At 39.3% G+C, this 26,382-nt stretch overlaps 1 protein-coding gene and 1 pseudogene across 3 annotated transcripts in view; both read left to right on the top strand.

Annotated features, from left to right (window-relative positions):
- The window catches only part of LOC122812296 (tyrosine-protein phosphatase non-receptor type substrate 1-like), a 247,219-nt gene that overhangs the window by 198,589 nt on the left and 22,248 nt on the right, over positions 1-26,382 (top strand). The gene's annotated exons all lie outside the window — the stretch shown is intronic.
- On the top strand, positions 19,040-19,148 carry LOC122812574 (annotated as a pseudogene).

The following is a 26,382-nucleotide window of genomic DNA, read 5'->3' as shown; positions in this document are numbered from 1 at the left end:
GGGTAGGATTATGGCTGCCACAGTTCCTGAACCTATGTGCAGATACAGCCATTCTTAGCATCCTTAGAATCCCTGCTGCAGTGCACTGGTGTGTCATGCTGACACCCCTCCCCCCTCCTTCAGCCTTTTTGCAGATGTATGACAAGTAAGCCCTATGCATGTGTGTCACTTTGCAGTGTCCCATACACTGAACACCACAAGTTACAGCATAGTCTTAGCTGATAATGTAGGCCACTGTAATGTCTTATGCCATAGTGTATCTCTGCAGCAGTTGCCATTGTCCTACAGGTATATACACTGGTGTTGCACAGTATATGGGTGTTGTTCCAAACATGTCCCTACTGTAGGCCATGTCTCCCACCATTATGTTACTCCCTGTAGACACAATCCACAATGACAGAATGTTAGTTATCATGCAGGTGTCTGACATACCCTTCCAATTCCCCATCATGGTCACCCCTGTGATGCCGTGCATTTCATAGCAACAATACGTGCACATGTACAGCATGCATTCTGGGTAGGTGTGTTAGATGTGTGCATGGCATATACCATAGCCATGACATGCTCGGTGCATTGGCAAGCATCTACATAAACCGTACTCACCAGCTACAGGCTGCTGCCTTGGTGGTATCTTGGAGGCACCTACATAAGAGGGTGAGAGATGCAAAGTCAGTGGCCACAAGTGTGGCAGTGCTACAGGGTGGGTGCAGTATTACAATACATCAACAGTACATTTCCACATTACTATCACATATGGACATCTATCACTACTATGCAGCAGCAAAATATATCTGTGACATGTCAGATATGCATGATCTTCCTGTACCAATGCGGATGTATATGCAACAGTGGTCTACGGATGTGCCCTATGGCCTTACCAGCATGCTCCTCGGTTGGTGTGTAGGTGGCACCCACCTCCACAAAGGTGTCTGACAGTTGGTATGTGGCTGGACAGGCAGGTGCCACGAGGCTGGCCAGGAGCTCCTCCACACGTGTTGGGGGGATGGATGGCATGGCTCCCTTCTGTGGTGAGGTGATCCTCCGGGACTGCAGCAGCACGTTGATGGGCATTGTGAAGCAGGTCAGAATAATGATGCCAGACCTGCTCATAACTGCGGTTGTGCAGTCTGACATCATTGACCCTGTGGACTAGGTCATTCCACAGGGTGGTCCGCTGCCACTGATCATGGGCAGTCCAGCCAAACTTGGTTGCATAGAGATGAATTTGTCCATCCAGCAGGATGTCATTTTCCACTGCTGAGTAAACTGGCAGCCTTGCATGAGACATCATGCCTGAAAGACATAAAGATGGACACAGGTGTGAGCAGGTCATGCAGCAATTTTACCACAATTCTTAATACACATCACTGTCACCCCCCACCATATCAGCGATAACAAACCATACACACACATCTCAATAGGTATTGCTACAGCATACCAACCAGTGGGGCAGATATTGTACTGTACCACGCTTTGTGCAATGAGTTTCTAGCCATATTGCCTGTGTGGACACTATCATTGCTGGCCTGTTACAGACTATTCACCTGCATGTCATTGTCAGGGCAACAATGGTTCCATATATGCCTATGGTATGCCTGCTATGTGTGTGCTGCACATCTGACTTACTGTGTTATTGTGGTTATCTATGCATGCTGTTGGACATGTTCTGGGATTGTGTAGACAATTACTATCAACATGTGTTCTATAACAGTGACACAATAGCATGTATATGCACTATTCACCAGCAGAACCCCCTCTCCAAACTCATCTGCCCATGTTAACTGGCCACATCACATGTGTGTCCCAACCTGCGGCCTCCTCATGTACTGGTCCAGCAATACCTTCAGATGGAACCAATCCAGGGGATGTTGTCCCTCCCGGGGACTCATACAGACATGTTTCTGTCCTCTGCGGTCAAGTTCAGGATCTATTCCATAACAGGCTCCACTGACACATGTGGGATGTGCTACATCACTCTGAGGCACCCAGTACACATTCACAGGGCCAACATGCTCCTCCTGCACAGCCTCCAGGCCAGGCACCTTCAGGACGTGGACTGCTGTTGTGAGTAGCAGTGGGTGGGAGGCTTGTTCCCATTGTGTCCATATTGGGGCCCATGGGGCATCCACATCACAGACCACATACACCATCCAGGGTGTTTACCCACATGTGTCACATTCTACCCCTGTAGGATGTCCTCTATACCTACCAACCCTGACTACCTCCACAACTATACCTGCCATACATCCCCATATTCCCATTCCATAATTACCAGACAAGGGCAATGTGGTCCCAGCAAGGGGTTCACATGTGACATACCCATCCATGCGGCACACACTGACAGCTGTAGATATCTGTGTGTATTGCTATTTGTGCTGTTTCCTCTCACATAGTATGCTGCGCTGTGGTAGTAATATAGCGGACATGTATTTACATACATATATGTTTGTGTGTGTGTTTGTATATATGTAGACATGTGCATATAGGTATATATCTATATATGTGCAGAGATATGTGATGTATATATGTGCTCATATATATGTCTGCACATGGGTATCTGTATATTTGTGTACATACATGTATATATATATATATATATATATATATATATATATATATATATATATATATATATATATATATATATATATATATATATATGTGTGTACATATGTACACATATGCATACCTATATGTGGGGTACACTTAGACATCTGGTCCACAATCTCACAACACCTTCCTGCACAGCTGCACTATTCTGCCTTGCTACAACACAGACAGGTGCCACATATGGACACAGCCTGACATCAGGTGGTATATGTAAGGACAGATTGCAGGTAACCCTATTATATACCTATGGCATTCCTTCATGCTACAATACAGATTAACCTAAGTATCCTGCAAGGGGTGGGCTGTGGATCCCATGTGTCCATCATAATGGCATGTTTGCACCACCAGCTATTGGCCACGTAATATACATACTTACCATTACACAACACACACTATGATGGCTTACATCTTATCAGTCAGTGCTGCACTGCACGGTTGTGAGGTATGGCCACTATCCACAGGGATGGAGTCTATTGTCCTTAGCAGTTGCTCAGCTGAACATCATTACAACAACAACATCTGAAGGCACATATAAAACATTCCACATCATCTATTTCATTATTGTGGACCATGTGCTACAGTCAATTACATACATATATACTTCACATGCCTGTTCTGAGATTGCAGACTCTTCAAGAGTGTTTGGTATTTTTCTTTTTTTTTTACTTATACGCTCTCTCTCTCTCTCTCTCTCACTCACTCACTCTCACTCTCAGTCTCTCTCCAGTAAATGGAATGAGCTGCTTTGTATAGATTGCAGCATGGAATTTGTAGGTGATGCACATGATCAGGTGATGATGGCCTCTGCACCAATCAATGTCCTCCACTTGCTACCTGCATGCGGCATGCTGTGTAGTACTTCCAATTACCACTGTCATGGCAACCAGCTACTATAAATCCCTAAATCATGTGGGTGCGGTCCCTTTACCTTTTCTGTATGATGGACATCCTTCCTGTGTGTGGGCATCAGTGTTACAGACAAAAGGTAGCAATACCTCTTACAGGAGAACCTGCACACTCAGGCCAGCTACATATTTGTAGGAGGTTCCAGAACTACAGACAGAGTGTGAGTAGTGTTGTATGCATTGTATAACACTGGTATTACAGGGTTTGTGTGCACATACTAGTTTAACTTGGAATGCAGTCTGTCTGCATAGTTCTCAACTGTGGGCCTATCCTCTTGATGACCAGAGGTGTGCCTGTTATGTTTTGTCTGTCTACCACACAGGTCTTGCGTCAGATGTATCACTGGCAGTGTGTGTGTTGAGTACTATCAGTACATGGCTACATCCATTTCTGTTTCTAACTTTATATTCCTGACTAAGCGTATGTTGCAGACTATCCTGTAGCACCAGCGACTTGCTTAGTGTATGACAACAGTTTTACACATTTAGGCCTGTGTTCCAGCCTCTGTCCTCCACCTACATACCAGGCTTTAAACATATGACATGCTGTCAGGGGATGTTCTGTAGTGGGCTGTGTGTATGACATGCTGCCATTCCTGCCATCAGTCTACTGCTGTTGTGTCCCCGACACATACTGTGGGGTTGGGGCCATATATATGTGTGGGCTTCACCTACACAATACATGTGTGCCCTTATGCATTCCAGAGGCCAGTGTATGTAACAGTGGTATATGGCCCTATATTATTGAGTCTGGGAGGGGGTGCACCATATCTAACCTAGGCTGTTACAACATGTGGGGGTATCAGGGGTAAGCTGCCTTAAGGTATCTGGATGTACATTACCATACAATCCATCTTGGGTAAATGCAGGCCTACTGCCTCCTGCCATACAGACTGTTCTGTTTGCCACTGTGATTGTGATGGTGTCAGTTATGCCTTGTTATATAACAGATACATCCCATTGTGTCATCTGAGGTCTTTACCCCCTAGGGATTGTGTACAGAGTGTAGATAGAGGCTGCTAGACTATACATCTGCATTACTTACTGTTGATTGTTTGGTATCCTGTGGCCCAGTCTGTCTTTACTATTGTACTACTTGAAGGCCTCAGCCTGGACAGCAACATATGTAAATCTTTCCAGACTACTGTATTAGTATAACTGTTTCACAGTTGCATTATTCTGCTTACATGGATGTCAGTGTCTAAACAGCTATATGACATGGCCTTTACAATTACAATAGTACACAAATAAAGCTTTCACATGTATACAAACCTGTGTGTGGTGTTATATCCTTTGACCTCTCTGTGGTACATGTTTCAGGCAACGATGGACGTTTGTATGGGTGGCTCATACAGTGTCCACTTGGTAAGGTGGTAACTGTAGGTATAGTGGCTGTTCCATATTGTGTGCACCTTCTACATAAGTATCCTCCTATACATATCTCTGCGTGTGTATGTGTAGTTACATATCTATATATATCTATCTATATGTATATATATATATATATATATATATATATATATATATATATATATATATATATATATATCTATATATATCTATATATATATATCTATATATATATATATATATATATATATATATATATATATATATATATATATATATCTATATATATATATATATATATCTGCATACATGTGTCTGTGTATATGTATCCTAGGGATGTTGATTGCTTCCACAATGACCATTCCCTATGGGAGCCAGACCATACTGCATGAAATGTTACTACTAGCCTGACATCATACAGGTGGGATGGAGTACTGTTAACATCTTGTGCCCATGTTGTGTCAGGTCCTGGTTATGGGATCTGCAACAGTTGCTAATGTATTGCAGGGCAGATGTGTTTGGCTGTGAGGGGGGAATACCTATTCGTACAAGATGTATGCTGTTTGTTGCCTCTCAACCCCATTAACGGTGCATGTGGATATATATGTTTTTGTTACGTTCCCATTTGTATCTACAGATGTATGTATATATATATATATATATATATATATATATATATATATATATATATCTGCTATATATATATATATATATATATATATATATATATATATATATATACACATATAGATGTAGACATATATATCTATAGATGTATGCATATGTATGCATGTGTGTTTATATATATATATATATATATATATATGTATATATATATATATATATATATATATATATATATATATATATATATATATATATATATCTACATATATAGATATGTATATATCTATTTAGATATTAATTTATGTACACACACATACATTTACATGTTTAAATACATTTCCTGTACTGTTGAATGACTGGGCTGGATGATATGTTTGTGAAAACATCAGGGGTATGTATATTTGACATGGCTTAGTGGTAAATAACTTTGGCTATGGTGCATAAGGTCCTAGGTTTGAGCCTTGCATTATTTTCTTGCTGGGCAGAACAAGGGCCATTGGATACAGAGTGATTAAGGCACTTTTGAGCAGTTGTAAGCGGGTTTGTGCGAGGGTAAGCAATGCTAACCTCCGGTTAAATATGCTTACAGAGAGTAACTTCAAAATTGCTTAACCTGTGCGCGCATTGCTTACCCCCACACAAAAGGGCTTAAACTCACTTACTAGTGCTTAAATATGCTTACTACTGCTTGTTGGTGCTTACACTTGCTTACTAATGCTTACTCCCACTTACAATTGCACTGATTTAGACAGTAATATCTAATGGTTCTTGGGGAGGTGGGGGATTTGGAAGCTGTATGGAGTTGTCATTCATTACACATTTTACCTTCCATTTGTATCCATGATTCCTATGTACATATACTGTGAGGGGCACATGTGCTTATCTGTGGACTTTGCAACATTATGACACTGACACCTCACATCTGCATTTAATACAGTTCTCCAGTTCACAAATATATGTTATTTAGTAGTTTATACAACTAAAATATTGGTCATAACGTTATTTGCCATGGAAAATGGAATGTGCTACAGTGGGACTCGAACCGGGAATGCTTGCTCTGCCCACTACACTATTGCTATACTGCTTCATTTGCATATATCTTCCTTGTTATCCTCTTCAGCCATTTATGATGCATTAACTGTAGCTAAGCGATGGGAAAATCCGTGCACCTACGGTTAGCTTTAATGGGATTCATAATAAAAAAAAAGGTTTGTTTATTTGATTTGTATTTACTATTGCTGTTGTACATGCGGGGGGATGTTGCTGGGGATATGTGGACACCTATAAGCAGTCTTGCTCATTCCTTTGGTCTTTCTGCTGTTCTTCATTGTGGGGGGTGGTGTATATTCTGAAAGCTCTGCTCTCAGACATGCCCCCTGTACTCTTACATGCTCCATGTATGATTAGGAGGTCAGGCAGCATGCCTTCATTAATATGCATGGTGCGCTGCCATCCTGCCCCTAAACGGCCCCTTCTGTGCAGGACTAAGCTAGTCCTGCATGGAAAATTAGCAAATCCGGGGGATGCATATAAATTAGCCTAATTTCCATATAATGTGCAAATGGCCCTGAATTTTCACCAATAGTCTTAGCGTTGCCATATTAATTAGAAATAGTTGAGATAGGCGGCAAATATATTAGGATACCACAGACACAGCAAATTAAGGAAAACTATTAAAATAATGATTATTTTGACACTTTAGCAGTTATTTTACTATTACTTTGAAGGTTACCTGCAATGAGTTTTGATGTATAATTTGCATATGATGATACCATTGCCTATGTGTTAATTTTGTCATTTTGAAGATGCATTTATGAGCTGTGGAATTCATTAGTGATTATAGAATATGAGCATTACAGAAGTGTATTGCAGTGATTGTGCATACATGGGAAAAGATGCTTATTTTACTAGAGAGCAAAGGACAGAAATAGGTATCTGTGATGAATCTGATATTTTGGCACTGACAGAGGAAAAAGTACATGGCAATGGTAAAGGATATGGTAGGTTGTCTTTTGTCTGAGTACTGTGATTGAATGAACTGTAGTTAACATAACATTGTAATTTGCATGGACATACTGAGATAATTATTTATATATATATATATATATATATATATATATATATATATATATATATATATTATATATATATAGTTGTACTTTGAAATATTGAAATATCGAATTTCAGTATCTCGGGATGAGAATCATGACATTGCAGTTGTTCGAAAATGTATAGTAAAGAAACTCAGTATGATTAATCTGAAATAGTTGTGGTGAGGTCTGTAGTGTATAGTATGCTGTCCCTTTAAGGTGTAGGGGTTTCTGTGATATAGACATGGCAGCTGATGTGTGGTTATGTGCAGAGGATTCAGGTAAGTGTGTAGTGTGTAAGGGTTTTGGATAGAAATTAGTTAAGTTTTTATTTGTTGGGAAGTTTTAGGAGTAAGTTGGGATAGGTAGGTGACAGTGTGTGCATGCACATGTTGAAAGTGTTTATTTTTGTATATGTGTAGTGCGTTTGTTTCTTGCAGGTATAGCTTTGACAATGTGAAATGGAAGTGTAGGGCCTATAACAGTGGGTTTGTTGTTTTTATCATGGCAATGCAACCTTAGAGTTGATACATATAAGTAGCGGGATTGGGGCTTGCCCCCTGCTTAAACATAGATTACTAGGGTGTTGTTGGTGTGTGTGTTGTTTTGGTTTGTGATGGTGTAGGGAGGAAGGTCATGCTTGTATTTTTATTTGGATGGCGGAGTATACATTAACAAACAAGATATTACATACTGAAAATTCAGCATTCTGAACTTTCAGTATAGTGATGTTTATTTTTTTACTCCTTTATTGTTGTGGATTTTAGTGATTCTCATCTCAAGATACTGAAATTTAGTATTTCAAAATTTTGAGATCTGAAAGTAAAACTATATATATATATATATATATATATATATATATATATATATATATATATATATATATATATATATATATATATATATATAGTTCCCCTTTATAATCTCGAAATACTGAAATCTCGAATTTCAGTATCTCGAAACTATAAAGGCGAATGACTCAGAAACCCGAAACCCAAAATCACAAAACACACAGTCATGAACATACATATACCATACACCACACACACCATTCTACCCACAACACACAAACTATACACCCCTACACTACATGCAAGCAGCACCCCCCATTTGGGGGACTGTTCCCCCACCCCCCACCCCCCCACTTATATATACCAACTCTGAGATCGCACAAACAGGAAAAAAATATCTCACACCGAGACATTCTATAGTCCCTCGCACATACACACACACACACACACACACACACACACACACACACACACACACACACACACACACACACACACCAACACATCCAAAACTCACACTCATCCTTCTACCTCCCTACCCTATCCCACATGCACAACTTACAAAAACACTCACATACACTCACTCTCCTTAAATTCCAGACACCATCCCAGCCAAGTACTTCATGCAATATACTGTAAATGCATAAGCACAGATTCGAGATATTCAAATTCGAGCTTATGCACTTTTGCTATTTTTCAATTCTGCCTTGGTGATCTTGGGATACTGACATTCGATATTTCAGTAATTCAAGATTGTATATATATATATATATATATATATATATATATATATATATATATATATATATATATATAGAGTTCCCCTTCTCAACATCGAATTCCTATAAACTTGAAATTCATAACCCCAAAGCCAGTATCTCGAGTTTACAGAGACACGAAAATGTGAAGGGGAAATAAAAAAAAACACCTTTCTAATGTTTTTGCAGGGGGGGCTTCGCCCCACTGCACCGCCCACACACCCCCTACTTAAATATTCCTACTCTGAGATCGCACTACAGCGAAGGAAAGGGAAATCTTCCATTCCGCGCTATATGCATAAGCGCAAAATGGAAGATTTCCCAGTCCTCCATTATAGTGCAGTCACGCAGTTCTTAGATGACAGCTGCAAGGGTGCACTGGGACCTAGCCCCCTGCAAAAAGATAACTGAACTCTTTTTTTTCTAACCGTAAACTTCCCATTCACAATTTCGAGTGAATGGAAGTTCGAGATTCTGGTCTCGAGCTTATGCATTTCGAGCTTCCATTCATTCGATCTTGTGAAGGGGATATATATATATATATATATATATATATATATATATATATATATATATATATATATATATACAAGCACTTTATAAGCTCAAAATCCTGAAATATCAAATTTCAGGATCTCGAGCCTATAAAGTGGAAAAATCGGAACATCGCAACCCCAGAAATGGATAATTCAAAAATCTCGAAAATCGGAGATTTTGAATTAGTGGTTCTGGTGTTGCACTGTGTTCATGGATTCAGGTATGTGCTTATGTTTAAGGGTGTTGGGTAGGGGATGTAGTATGTGTTAGTGTGTGTTGTTATTGTGATGTGTGCATGCGAGAGGAATGTAGTTTGCATGATGGTGTTTCGTGTGTGTTTGTATGTAGTGCAACCTTGGAGTTAGAATATTTAAGTAGGGGGTGTGTGTGAGGGTGCAGCCCCCCCCACATGGGGGGTGCAGGGGGACTGCATATAATAAGGGTAGCTGTGGCTTGTTTAGTTGCATGCATGTGTGTTGTATTGGTTTTCGACAGTGTCGGGAGATGTGTGTGTGTGTCTGTGTTTGTGTTGTGTAGTGTGTGCTGTGTGTTTTCAAGGTTTTATGGTTTCAGGAGATTGGATTTTGCAGTTTTGTGGTTTTGGGAATTAGGGTTTTGTGGTTTTGTGGTTTCGGTCATATGTGTTTGCATTACCTAGAAGTTACTGTAGGTGGCAAAAATAGCTGGCCAGTGGTTTATACTTTAACAACCAATGTCATCCAAGCATTACCGTCATGCATGTCTGACTGTAGCTGTTTTTTGTATCATTTTACATATAGTACTTTTGGAAAATAAGAGATAAAAGCACAGAAAGGATACTCAGCCATGAGGAAAATCATGTTCTCATGGCAGCACTTAGGATGTATGAGAAACTTCTTTTTAGTAAACGGGGAAACCAGACAAGCTAAGAGGAACAAGGCTTTGAGTCAAGTATAGACAGAATTGAATGCTGACAAAAGAATGGTGTCAATAAACACATCACAATTCATTATTATGAGGTTAGCCTTGTACATGAGCAAGTGATTAAAATGAAAGCAGTGTACAAGATAAGATTCTCACTCACCCCTTAGTAAGTATACTTTACTGTATGCGGTTTCACTATTATTGTTGTTAATGTTTTGTAATAATTTCTTTTTACAGAGTCAGCATCAGACACAAACAGTTCAATTATACCATTAAATATGTATGAAGTCAGCAGCAGAATGGGTTTTGCTTCAGGTTCCTATTACATTATCAAGGTTCTGAAACTTCAAATACCACATGGTCGAACCTTTATGTTCGAAGTGTCAGAACTTCGATAACGGTAAAAAAAAAAGAAAAACTAAAAACAAACAACAAAGAATAAAGTATTGCAAGCAAGCCCCCCTGCACCCCCCACATGGGGGGCTGCGCCAACCACACGCGCCACTCTTTAAATATACCAACTCCGAGACTGCAATACAGTGTGGTTCCCTTTCTGCACTGTATTGCGATCTTGGAGTTGGTATATTTAAAGACCGGGGGGTGTGGGGGGTGCAGGGGGCTGCCCCCCCCTGCTTGCAACAGTTAGGTTTTAAGTTTTATATTTTTTTATTTTTTCACGTTTGAATTCTTGAAACTTCGAACATCTGAGTTTGATGTTCTCAGGTTCGAAGTTTCAAGGATTCGACAACATAATAGGAACCCTTTTGCTTCTACTGCTGCTGCTGCTGAAGATGATAACATAGTTATATTAATGAGGTAGCCTGAGGGAAAAGGCAGGCATCCCCAAGTTTAATGGCAGGGTCTATCACCCTACAATATGTAACACCTCTGCAGAAAGTGACAGTGCAAGGTAAAGTCAAGATTAATAGATATAGAAGAGGACCAACCCTGTACCTCTACACCAGTATCTCTACCCACAGAAGAACACTTTGAGGAACATGGCAGACATTCTGAGTCCACAATGTTCACAGTGGCACCATTACAAAGAGAAAACAGGTGCAGGAATTATTTACAACTGCCCCTGGAAATAAGTAAAACATTGGCTGCCAAACAAGAAATGTGCTATGACATTGTTAAGGCCCAGATCACTGCCACAGATAGTCCTTCAGGTTATGAGTGATGATTTCCAGCACTACTGTGAAATGGCAGAGAGCAGTGATAATGCCATGGTGTCACTGATGTATAGTGTGTTGGCACATCAAGCATCAGTGGCTGCCTCCATTCGTACACTAGTTAGGAAATACCAGAATTAAGCTGGAGTCAGTCTTATAAGGGGCAGGGGATGGGTTACTGTCTGGGCATGTGGGAGGGGGAGGTCACATGATACCACAGCTGCTTCTTATTACAGTAACGTCAGCAGTCGCAGTGAACAATCACAAACAGTAGTCACAGTGAGCAATTGCAACGCATTTCACACAGGCATTGTCAACAGTTATCTAGACCTAACAGAACCTCACATTCCAGGTCACAATCACAGTCATTCAGCAGTGTCAGGACAGTGGCAGCAGATTCATCTTCATCAAGTAGGTTGCGACATTGTACTAATTCAACCTACAGTTCTCATGGAAGCACATCCTCCAAATCAGTTACACCACCACCAGGCATAACAATAGGAGATGTGTATGGTTCATTTGATCTTGAACTACTCTCAATTACATTAATTGGCAGACCTTTCTATTTAGTTGTCATTAGATTTGGGTGCATTGTATATATATTCACTTCATCCCTATAAGTATATCAGTTATACCTTACTGTGAATTAGAATCCTGACAGAATTTTCTGTTTAGTTAGAATGGGGTTGCGGACGTATATGAACAAAAAGCAATGGCGGAAATGTCCAGTCTCAAAAACAAGGAAAACCAAAATCCAGACACGTAAGACAAAAAGACAAGTTGTCCATGGAAGCAGACCTTTATTGAACCCAAAGAACACCAAATAAATACCCAAGTATTTGAGAAAATTAATGCAATGCAAGTATTTGAGAAAATGAACACAACCAAACAAAAGCATTTTAGTGCTGTTGTGAAAGACTTAATCAGATAAAATTTAAACTAATTTCCTGTCATTTATATCCTTTTAGTTACATTGATTGAAATTAATTAAGTACTCTATTATCCCAACTTCCGGTTTTACATAAAATACATACTGGCTCTAAAATCATACTAAACATTTAAAATACTAAATATTTTCACTGTAACCCCTAGAAAAATTGCAATTTATATAAAACATCATCATATACAAAACCATAATGTGAAAAAATATTTTATTTAAGTCTATATTGTTTCATCCATATTCCAATAGCATCATCTACTGTGCTTTGGTATATGATAATTATATGGTTTTGCATATAAATGACAGGAAATTAGTTTGAATTTTATCTGATGAAGTCTTTCACAAGAGGACAAAAATGCTTTTGTTTGGTTACGTTAATTTTCTTAAATAGTTGCATATTTGTTTGGTGTGTTCTTTGGGTTCAATAAAGGTCCACTTCTAAGGACAACTTGTTCATAGGTTCATAGATTAGTACTAGGCTAACTGCCCTTGCGAGCCATTTTAAGCCTAGCCAATTATCCTCTGTGAGATTCAAACTCTGTACCTTGTGTTTATAAGGCAAACACCATAACCATTCGGCCACCCTCCTCTTCATCTTATGTGTCTGAAGTTTATAAACACACATCATCCTTGTAAAACTGTTAGGAACATGAATAAACATTAGACAAAAAGCAATGCTACATGGTTTTCCATTCCTTCTTGTGGTAATCACCTAAAATAGTTATGAACAAATATTTTTGGGCAAAATGCATCACAAATAAATGACACATTAAAGTAAGTATCCTGCCATGTAAACTTAACTGTTGCCACTATACCCTTCTCATTCCACAAATGATAAAAGTTTATGAAGTCAGAATTTAGTTTATATACACTGAGTTAAATCTATTGAAACTGCTGCAAAAGTTACCATATCCCATCCCACTATCTAAAGAATTTGCACAGCTGAATTTCACCTGCAGTTGCAAAAGTTCACAAGGAAAAAATACACTGAGTTAAATATATGTAAGACAATTTCCAAGACTCAAACTAATAATTTAATTTGTTAAGTCATGCACTAGTGTGTTCTGTTTGTAGTGTTGAATCTGCTGGAAGGATATTGTAAGAAAAATATGTATTCACATGTATAGTAAAATATGTATTCATATATGTATTAGCATTATGCTTGCTGCATTAGAAGACTAAAAGGGTTAACACATTTATTTTGCTACAGGATTGAAAATAATTGCATGTACTTTCTGACTTTGCTTTTGGTCAGCTCAGTGAATGACCTTGTTTATACACTGAGAAACATGATTTTGCTAGCGTTAGGAAAATAGAAGAATACAGTATTCTGAAATGTTATTAGACTTAAGCAAATAACCTTGTTCATGTTGAGTGAACACTGCAGCTGTAGAGGAACTAGATAAGACTATAGTTTGTAATCAGTATATGCTTTGTGCTCGAAGTAGGAAAGAATCACTAATTGCAGCACCGAATATGAGTGAATTGTTACAGACCGGTGGTCAGCAAGGCCACGTTGTCTCTTTAGAAAATTTTCTCATGGGAACATTTATAATTGTTAGATTAGCAGAAAAACTTAGTAAACACATGTCTTAGAACAATGCTAAGAGTTGTATTTGACTACGTCAGCTTAGAGGGCAATGGCTTACAGAACAGTATAATAGAGAAGTATTTCCTGTATAATGTCAGACAAATTTCTGAACTGCATTTTTGTCTCCTTGTACAAGAATAAAGGAACCTTAACTGAACCTTGGTTGCATTGATCTTTGATTTTTCCTTTGACAGATATCCCCACCCCGACTTACCCATACTCACAGGACTTTTACTGATTAACACTTCAGCATATTTTACTCTTATCAGTGTAACAGATCCCTGGAAAAGACATTGAAAAGCCCATAACTATAAAATTATATGCTGTGACTCGAGTCAAGTTTTTAGAGTTCAGTCACCTTGTCTTTGTATCCAGGAACATTCTACCTCACTGATTGTTTGTGGTGGTAAACCAACCGAGGGGTTCTTTCTGCTCTGTTCACTTTGCTCACTCTGTTCCCCTGCCCTTCCCCCATATCTCACCCTCCCCCAGCACCTCTACTCATATCTCAAGCAAACCACTCCCCATTCCTCTTATCCAATTATATACAACTCTACCTTGTTGACACCTACATTTCATTCACACCTTACCTACTTTTATTTAACCAAACCTATCTGTTTCCCCTTACATCCATCAGCTTGAATTCTCATCCCCCCTATTATAATTCTTTGCATCTTACTCTACTTTACCATCACAATACTATCACCATCTCAGACTCTTACATTAACTCCAGGCTTACCACCTTCTCTTCTATTATATACACAAACTAACATTGCGCCATACTTTTACTACTGAGCAGTCACATCTTCCCCACCCCTCCTTATCAAAAAACACAAGGCAAAGCATATAATCACATTGTCAAAGTCTGCCCTGAAGTCAAAATATTTCCAGTCTTACCTTCAGCTGCACACATATCACAAGATAACATCATCTATGTTTATATCTGATATTACATTCTAACACATGAATACCACTTTTACTATTTTTAAACCCACTATCACATTTGACATGCTCTTCCTAACCTGCCTAGTTTCTTTACTCTTAATTCTCAACCTAGCTATATTCTTGCTTACCCCCACACATCAATATACATCAACAATCTCTTCCAACCATCACCCCAATAAACAACACATCTTCTCACATACCTCCTCCCAGATTTTCCCTATACTGTCCCATATTATTCAAGGCACAAATTGGCCTCCTCATCTCCTATGAAACCACACTTGACACCAGTACCATCACCTAGGAATAAAAAAAAAAACACTTCCCGTGGCACTCCTTCCTCATTACCTACCTACTCAAATGTGGAGACAAACATTTTAACCCTGGCCCACCCTCTAATCCTAACCACAAGAGTAACTTCAAAAATGTAAACATACTTTGATTGAACCTTAGAAGTATATGTAATAAAATAGCCCCATTCCATGCTTGGATTGATCAAAATAAACCTGACATACTAGCCCTTACCGAAACATGTCTACACCACAGTGTAAAAGACTCAGAAATAATACCTCCAAAATTTGCAATAACCAGAACAGATAGATCTAAAAAAAAGGAGGGATGGATAGACACCCTACACCAGTAATATAACCACCTTTTCAAATTCTGAGGTACTAATCTCTTTTTTGAACCTCAACATATCAAAAATAATTTGCATAATTGTAATACATAGCCCACCAGGTAACAATATACCAGTGTTGGAAAATATTTTATCCTGGATATTCCAAATAATAAACCTCGAAACAATAATCTTTGGAGATGTAAATATGGATTGTCAAACCATAGCTTCCAAATCTCCCACAAATAGTATAAATCTGTATGTTTTTTCTCAACTCATCAATACTCCAACAAGATACAGCAAAGATCTCATCTGCCAATCCACCCTAGACTGGATCCTAGTATCCCACCCTGTCAATTACCCCTCTTCTGGTACACTGTCTAGCTCCCTCAGCGATCATCTGCCAGCTTATTCCCTTAGACCAAACTCCCAACAACTAAGAATACACACTGTAAAATCAGTTAGAAACTCAACTAATTTTTGTCAGCATAAATTCAACTATCTCCTACATGAAATAGACTGGACACCCCTTAAATAACTACCCCTTAATGATGCTGTACTGTAGTTTAATAACACCTTCCTTCACATACTTAATAGCCTAGTTCCCATTTGTATGAAAAGAATCAAAAAGAACTCAGCACCATGGCTGTCTAAGGAATGTAAACACCTGATGAAGCACCATGGCTGTCTTAGGAATGTAAACACCTGATGAAGCACCATGGCTCTCTAAGGAATGTAAACACCTGATGAAGCATCATGGCTCTCTAAGGAATGTAAACACCTGATGAAGCATCATGGCTCTCTAAGGAATGTAAACACCTGATGAAGCAAATGGACCTACCCTGGATAACCTAGAAACAGAATAATCAATCCCTTGGATCAGAAGACAAAAATCTCTTAGCTATCTCAACCTCCACAAGAAAAACAGGTCACTCTCTGTATTCGTACTCTGTCTCTATTCTTTGGAATTCATTACCTCTAGCTACCAGGTCTATGCCTGGCCTAACCCATTTCAAAGCCTCTTTAAAAAAATCAATTAAAAATTCATGGTTCTGCTCCTGCATAAAGCCTGCCTAATGCTCAGCACTTCCTCTCCTTTAGAACTAGCCTCATCCTCCTCTTCTGTCACATAATTCACATTTCAGTCCTTCACAGTCTGCAAGATAACGAGGCTCTTCTAACTCCTCCTCTGTTTCTGTACCATATCCTTAAGCTACTGCTCAGGCTGTATTGCTTCTATTCTTTTTATCTCTCTCTCACTATCTTTCTGCATCACTAATTTTCTGGCTATTATTTTCCTAACTAAAACTAACATTCTATTTATTTAGTTATTATTTTTTTTGTCATGTAGTATAGCAGTCAATAACAAGCATTGCACTACATGCATACTAATTGTTTGGACACTACATCATGTATAGTGAGAGTGACTATTATTGTCTATAATGTTTTTAACTCTATAGAATTGTCTAGATGTGTAGTATGTATTGTAACATCTTGTAACATAGTTTGTTCTTTTAACTTTTGTATAGTATTTCTAATGTGAGTTGTACTGTACTGGATTCTATTGTATTTTTATTGTACTATATGTGGAGCTTTTCTTTCTGGGTCCTTGCAGAAAATGGGTTCTGTAGACCCAGTCAGACCACCCCAGTAAACAATCAAATAAATAAATAACAATAAATATATGACACTAAAACAACAGTCTGATGTGCAGTGCAATAGAATACAATAGAAATAAGTAGTATATAGAACTGAATATTTTATTGTTTTCTGTCTTGCATTCTGTTCCATAGTAAAGAAATCATTAAAGCAGAAGTTATTACAGCAGGTAAAACTTTGAGTTTTTTCTTGATTTGATGCCTTCCAGCATCACTGAACAGGAATCAGTGAGCACTCAGGCATGTCAAGAACATGAGTATTATTCAAACAGGTAATAATTATAAAAAATATGTTAATATGAAAGAGAATGGCAGATGAGCAGTGACAGCAGACCATGTACCACACAGTATAGCTAGCAGATATCACTGCATGCATCAATTATACACTGTGTGTTTTTCTTTTACAGTAATGGAAACGCTAATTTGAATGACATGGTCCATAGTTCTGGACTAGATGCTGCCTCTTTACATCTTTACCTGTGCAGCCACATGCCATGCAAGAACATGGGGTCCCTACCTTCTGCTGCAGGCTGGTCACCATTAGACATAGTGGGACTAGAACTGGGAGCTGCAGTGACAGCATGGGTCACTACACCACCAGACCAGTGCATGATCATATTATACCGAATGCAACAAGGAGTAAACATCCTGCACACAGTAGATGGGTCATACTGACAGGCACCTCTGGACTCCTCCAGACACCTGAAATTTCTCTCTAGGAGGTCAAAGACCCTCTCAATGACAATACGGTTCTGGGACAGGGATGTGTTATATGTCTCCTCTGTAGCTCTAGAAAGATTTCTCAATGGAGTCATATGCTGTAGTTCAATAATATCCAGCATCAATTAAAAAAAGAAAAAAAAAGAGAGATAGAGAAAGAGAGGGGGAAAGGATAGGGGAAGACAAAACTAGAAAATAAATATTACTATATGGCAATACAGTGCAACATGAATAATTACATAAATAGCATACAAAATACATTTCCCAACAAGATGACCAATGGGCATCTTACCATGCAGGAAGAGGTGGTAGAGTGAGCTAGTATACCAGATATGGGAATCAAGTGTACTGCCAGGATGGCAGCATAGACATTGTTGATGCAGTCCCATGCATCACACACTTCCTGGCAACTGATGGAATTGTAGCCCTTCCTATTGTGGTACCACTCCCTCTCTAGAATAGGAGGTGCCCTAATTGCAGCATGGGTGCAATCTATTGCACTGAGTACCTCAGAAAAATGTGCCAGGCAATAAAAGTATGCATAGTCCAGCACTGGTCCTGAGGTGACACCAGGAAATAGAGGTACTGATTTACATGTGCCAAGAGTACATCCAGGAGCTGCTGCAGTATCCTTGAAGTAGAAACTCATGAGTTCCCCAGTGTTTCCCCACTCTCTGGAAGGTCTGTATAATGAGGTCTATTTTTGTTCTTGATTTAATTATTTTTTGCTGACCCTGGAAGTTATGTAGGTGCAGTGTACATGACAGCAGCAGAGATATCATCCAGGACAACACCAGAGACAAGAGGCTATTTCGCAGCACCAGTTGATGCCTACGGCCATACCACCCTGAATGCGCCTGATCTCGGAAGCTAAGCAGGGTCGGGCCTGGTTAGTACTTGGATGGGAGACCGCCTGGGAATACTAGGTGCTGTAGGCGTACCTGCATCCAGTGCAAAATTTGACTATGACTTGTAAATGGTGTAAAACATACTTCATTACCATATGAAGATTTATATCACTCCTCATTTCCATCTCATTATTTGCACATTTACATAAGACATTCAAGGTCATTGCACATTGACATACATGGCTTTTATGAATCGCAGCTCAGCTACACTTGTTCTTGCACACCCCAGAAAGCTTTAATGCATTTGCATATCTGAATATGAATACTGGCCTTTATTTTAAATGACAGTTCATAGGTTCGTAGGTTCATAGGTGTGTACTAGGCTAATGGCCCTGGAGCCTTTACAAGCCTAGCCCAAAAAAATTGCCCAGGCACCATGCCACTCAATGTTAGTTCACAGTACCCCTATCCAGCAGGGCAACTGGAGTAATCCCTGTGGTGAACTTTCTGTTACCCATCCAGTCATCAATATTTCTCTTGAAGAGGGCCAGCAAGGTGCTCTGCTTGACACTAATGGGAAGCTTATTTCAGAGTATGGGCAGTCTTTGAGAGATGAACCTATCCCTCCAGCATGTTCTGTTAATTGTGATAATGAAGTTGTGGTCTCTAGAGCGTGTGGCATGAGGTGATTGGGATTTCTTTAGGTGTAGTATTTCAGGTAGGGCTGAGTCAAACATGGCTTTGCAAGTCAAGCAGAGATTACCTCTAAGTAGATGATAAGAGACTGAGAACAGCTGAAGTTTCTTGAGTCTGTCCATGTAGGACATGTGTTTAAGGCCTAGGATCCTTTTTGTGAGGTACTTTTGTGGCCTTTACAGTTGTTGTAGGTCTCTGGTTGGGTACATGCCAAATGGGGCATTATATTCAATGACTGGTCTAATGAGGGATGAGTAGAGAAGGATGATGACCTCTTTCTTCCTGAATGTGAAACCTTTGGTTATAAGATGTGCCACGTAGAAGGACTTTCTGACCAGTGTGGCAATGTGCTGATCGAAGGTAAGGTGGCTGCCGACCTGGGTGCCCAGATCTCTTATGGCCCATTCAGTGTTCAGTGGGCTCCCATCAACATGGTAATTCAAGGGGACTGAGTTTTTTCCAAAAGGGATGATAATGCATTTTTTGGCATTAAGCTTCAGGCCATGGTTCTGACACCAGTCATTGGTCTCAGAGAGGCCCTTTACTAGGATGTCTGCATCAATTGGGGAGTTGATAATGACTCCTAGCTTGCAGTCATCAGTGAACTTGGTCAGCCAGAGTCCTTTTGCATTGGCCTGAACTTCTGAGAAGTAGATGCCAAACAGGAGAGGGCCCAGGACTGAGCCCTGTGGGACTCCACTCGTGATTGGTCGACAGTCTTACTTGGAATACACAACATTCACTCTCTGGGTCCTATCTGTGAGCCAATTTGCAACCAACCTAGTGATGTAAGGATTGATGCCTAGTTTGATGAGTTTATCAATTATACCTGAGTTGTAAATGGTATCAAAGACCTTGGCCAGGTCGAGGTATGCTGTATGCACAGCCGTACCCTCATCCACAGCCTTGGTGACTGCCTCGAAGAAGTCAGCCAGGTTCAGCAGGCAGGATCTCCCCTTGACAAAGCCAAACTGTGTGGGGTCAAGAGTTTGGAGATTGCCTATATCTTTGTTAAGCAGGTCCATGATGATGCGCCCCATAGCTTTGCAAACCAGACTTGTCAGACTAATGGGGCGATAATTCCCAAGGTCTGCAGTTGCTCTTCCTTTATGGAGCAGGATGACTGTAGCAGTACACCATTCATTAGGGACATAGCCAGAAGTAAGGCTGTGATTAAACAGGGCACACAGATGTGGTGCCAATTAATTTTGTAGCTCATGTAGAACACAGCCATGGATATTATCAGGTCCTATGAAAGCTGTATTCTTGGCTTTGGACAATGCAGCTTTTATCTGTGCCACAGAAATAGTGGGTACCAGGCTTTGTTCTGCTATTGTGATAGGGCACTTGGGGGAAGAGGGGTAAAGTTGGCACTGAATCTATTGGCCAGTATGTTGGCTACATCTGTTGGCTCAGTATAGGAGGTACCATTGTGCAATAACTCAGAGAAAATCTGAGTATTGCCTTGGAGGTTTTTGATATAGCTACAGAAGTCTTTGTGGTTGTTTTTGGTGTCAGCTACAATTCTGCCTTCATAGCTGTCTTTAGAGGATTTGGTAAGGAATCTTAGCTTTTTGTTGATACTGATAAGGAAGGTTTTGCAGTCTTGTGACTTCATTTTTTTTTTTTTTTTGCAGCAGTTTCTTCCTTCTGTTGTAGAGTTTATTGATGGTTGGGGACACTAGATTGGCTTCCTTTTTTTGGAAGAGAGCATCTTAGTTCTATTTGGTATGGCAAGGTCCATGCATTTGTGTACGTGCAAATACAGTACATTGGTGTATGATTCGGCAGTCATGCAGCTATTTTACATTGGAATGGATGCAGAGAAGTTAGCCCCCTCTGTTTTTAGGAGCCCAAAGTTGGCTTTAGAGAAGTTTTTCAGGGTGGTCATCTTAGTAAGGGATGTAGATGAGATGGAGATTTCCATGGTAATTAGTTTGTGGTCAGATTTAACCAGGGTGAAATTGACTATAGATGTGGAGCAATGGTCTCCCATGTTGGTGATAACCGGGTCGAGGATGTTGCTTTCTCTAGTGGGAGTCAGAAAGAGCTGATCCAGGGCATTGGAATTGATAAATTCCAGAAAATGTTGGGCCTGTACATTGGTACTTGAATAGTTTTCCCAGTTGATGGAAGGGTAGTTGAAATCACCCAGTATGAGAGTATTGGGTTGGACCTTGATAGATTCCATGGTGCTTAGGAACTTGGAGTGAGAGTCTAGGGACATGTTTGGGGTTCTGTAGCAGGAAATGACTTGTATCACTGTCTTACCTAGTGTTTGTTGTACCTAAACTATCTCGGATGCATTATGCTGGGCTACCAGTCTAGAGGTGTGCGTATCCTTTAAGAATATCATGAGGCCACCGCCCTTGGAGCTTCCGGATGTATTCTGGAGCCAAAAAGTATGGCATGAGTTGTAGCCTGGTAGAGCAGGGGTATTTTCTGCCTCTATAAACCAGGTCTCCATTACAGCACAGATGTTGACATTCTCCATTTTGATGGGAGCTTCGAGCGAGTGCATCTTGAGATTTAGACTCCTAGCACTGAGCAACATGACCCTCAGATTGCATTTGTTTGTAGCTGTCGTGGTGGAATTTTGGTCTTTGGAAGACTGCCTAAGAAAGGCTCTATAGGGATGGCAAGAGCCTTAGCCAGTACCCAAAATCCCAGGGGTGACAGATGCAGGCCGTCTCTGGCAAAGCATTGAGGTCTGTCGATCATGTTTCCCAGGTAGACAGATACTGGATTCCCTTAGAATGACACCAGAAACTTAGCCAATTGTTGAAGTCAATCATTTTCTGCTCATACTGTGGTATCATTCTGGGTGATGGTAGAATACTGCTCAGGGCTAGGGTCATACCTGTTTGAAGCACATAATCCGGGAGTTCCATCACATCTCTTTTCATGTTAAAGTTGGTTTTCTAGTTTCTGTGTAAAACTATATGAAAGCTGCAGTGGTTATTCAGTGCAAAAAATTTTACTGCTGTTTTTGATGTGTAGGCATTACCTGTTTTGCTTCACTTTTTTATATTGATTTGTATTTACTCCATTGCTATTCTTTTACTTCATTTCGTTCTTTGTTCATCTTGGAGATTTTTGTAGCTATGGTCATTTTTCTAATTAATATTTATACCGTTCATCCACTGTACCTAGATTTTCATATTTTTTCCTAGGTTATACAGTTTTCTACACCCTCTAAACCCTGGACTATTTCTATAATGTCTATCTGCCAAAATCTCTTCACTTACACATTCTATATTAATATGAAACAGTTTTGATCTAACTTTACGGTCTTTATTTTTATAATACTGAATTTTGCTAACTGAGACAAAGCATGTCTGTGTTGAAGACCTCTTTATTCTCTCACTCCTCGACTAATCATTGACAATGCTGTTCTCCTGCTCCATACCCTCACTCCCTGTGCTAGCATGCAACATACCCAAGTATCAACTTCCTTGGACCTCTGGACCTCTGTAGTAGCAATAGTAGTATCACATCTAAGAGTTCCTTCTGACTGCTCAGTCTGCAAGCCCCTCCACTTAAATATTTCTGCCTCCATAAACCACTAAATAAAGTGCTTCATATCTTTTGTAACAAATTTCTTCACACTATTTTGAAGAGTGTTAATAACAACATAGTAACTAAATGAAGCAAGCAATATGCACCTCTAAGTTGAGACGTAAGTTCATTCCATATTTTTCAAGCACTTAATAGTACTGAACTCCCAAATTCAGCAGGGATGTACACGATAATCATGCTGTGATGTTTTGTCTACCCATCAAATTAACAAGACTAGTCTTAAAGGTGACCAAAGTATTACTTGGACATGCAGTGGTAACTTATGCCATAAGCAATAAACATTTTGAGTTATGAACACATCCCTCCACTGAGTCTTGTCTATTTGTTGGTGTAAAATAAGTCCCTTAATCTGAGTGTGTGTGCTGGTTTTGTGAAGAAATAAGAGGTTAAATAGAATTTGGTCTTTCATGACTTGAAAAGCAAGACACAGGTCACCTCTGAGCGATGGGTAGGTTACTGAGTATAATGATAGTTGAGCTAATTTATCGGACTAGTTACCTTTAATATCCTTGGTTAGAAATTTCTGGGCCCTTTTCCATTAAGTGATAAGTTGGGATTTGTTTATGCAATTGGAGAATTGTATTCAGTGATGGGTCTGATAAGGGAAGTGGACAGTGGTAAGACGACTTCTTTAGAATTGGATATTCCTGTGGAAATGAATTAGGCTGGGTAGGAGAATTCCTTGACAGTACTTATAGGTTCATAGGTTCATAGGTTGGTACTAGGCTATCAGCCCTAGGGCCTATTAAAGCCTAGCCATAACAATTCCCTGGCTATTTCTTCCCACATTATTTACTTGAAACATAAAGACTGAATAAGAGTGTGCTGTTCACCTAAGTACCCAGATCTCATGTCACCATGTCATATTTTTATACTTGTTTGTTGAGATTGTTTGTAATTGTGTATGACAAAAATGACACAATGGCCAAACTAAGATGAAGTACAAGTAGATTTTGCTGAATGTTAACATGCAGCATATGTTTGCATTTAGCTTGAGTCCATTTTTGGTGCACCAGTATTGATGGATGACCTTGCAGTCATCACCAAACAAAATGGTAGACCATATGTGTGGGATACTGGCTTGGATATCTGAAAAACAAATGCCAAGCAGGAGTGGGCCCAACACTGAGTCCTGTCGTACCTCACTAGTTGCAATGTTATATTCAGGGAGGGTCCCAGCAACTTTCTGCAACCTGGGATCTGTTGGATAAAGAATTTGCAATCCTGCAGAAATGAACAAGTGTACAATAATTTTTTCCTATTACACTTCAAAACATAAATATAAAAACTCACAAAAAAATGCACAGATTCAGAATAAAACAAAAAAATAATTACCCTAGTGATTCAGCTGTATGTATTTTATGGGATAAAAAAGTACTATTTACTGATAAAGTAGATGTGATTTTTCATTATAGTGATAGTATTGGAAAAAATTATAATACCAGCATGGCAGTCACTGAGGGACCTGACAAACTTTGATAAATGAAATACACTACAGAGTGTTGTTGGTATAGTAAAAAGCACTGGAACATTAATTAACTGATTTTCTCATCCAGAAAAAAAGAGGTCATTGTTCCCCTCTACTCATCTCTCATTAGACCCATTATAGAGTACAACGCCCCTTTTGGTATGTACCTCACAAGACATCTACAACAACTGGAAAGGCCACAGAAATACCTCACAAAGAGGATTACTGGCCTCAAACAGATGTCCTACACAGACCGTCTAAAAAAACTCCAGCTTTACTCCATCGCATATCGCCTACTCAGAGGCGATCTCTGCCTAACATACAAAGCTATGTCAAACCTAGAGCTGGCGGACATGCTCCACTTAAAGAAATTCAAATCCTTCCAAGCTACATGCTCTAGGGACCTAAACCTAGTCACCACAATAAACAGAACATGCTGGAGGGATAGATTTATGTTCCAGAGACTTCCTATACTCTGGAACAGAGTACCTGTGTCAAACAGAGCTCCTCATTAGCACTCTTCAAGAAAAATCTTGATGATTGGATGGGAGATAGGAAATTCACCCCGGAGATCAATTCTGTGGCTCTGCCAGACAGGGGCACAGGAAAATAATTTTCTTGGCTGGCAAAACCCAGGGTACATTTTTGGCTAGGCTTATATAGGCCCTAGGGCCAATAGCCTAGTACCCTCCTATGAACCTATGAACCTATGATGATTTGCCCGGATATATTATTTTGTCTTACTCTGTTGCATTTGGTATATGTGACATAATGATCATTAAAAGTGCCTTGTATGTATGTCGAGCTTGTCAAAGGCAATGCTTGAGATCATGGGATATAATATGTGTAAGCTTATTTTTAGATCTGGTCAGGTTTGTAATAATGAAAGTCTTGAAAATAAAACATTTTTATACTTGCAAGAAAATTTGTGAGGTTGATGGGAGTTTTTTTTTTTTTTTGTAATTCTGTATGACATAAACAGCACAATGGTCAAACTAAGAAGAAAATGGATTAAAAGAACATATGCCAGACATTAAAAATAAAACCTTTGAGAATATACTGGCCTGCGTATGCATATGAAGTACATAAAAGAGCAGTAGATTGTTTTAAATGCATTGCTCTGGTCCATTTGTATTTAGGTCTCAGAGATGATAAATTGTCTGCTTTAAATCAGATGGAATCAATAAATTATATTAAAATGTAAGACATTAATACCAGCAGGTATAAAAACTGACGTAAATTGGCAGAGCAATTGTAGGCTGTATTTATTTGTGTTATGTTATCTTTAAATGATTAATTACATTAATTATTTAGTGTATTGATTGTAATATATGAGTAATGAATTTACTTATTTTTGTGATATCCTCTAGAAGGTATATAGCCAAAGTGCTAGGGTAATATATATTTTTTTTCTTTTAAGATTGCTTATGGTTGCGTGACTTGCTTTATATTAAGACTTTATAATTTTTCAAGAATACCAGGTTATGAGATTATGTCAAAAACCTTCTTCAAGATAAGCAGTGCATACAGAGTAAAGTTCACAACCTCTGTAACATTTTTAAAGGCGCTTACTAGGTTTAG

This window comes from Protopterus annectens, chromosome 9.part0, assembly GCF_019279795.1.
Source record: "Protopterus annectens isolate FY-2018-M chromosome 9.part0, PAN1.0, whole genome shotgun sequence".
NCBI classification, from domain to species: Eukaryota; Metazoa; Chordata; order Ceratodontiformes; family Protopteridae; genus Protopterus; species Protopterus annectens.
Note: the sequence above shows the minus strand (reverse complement) of the source record. Positions and strands in the feature narration are given on the sequence as shown.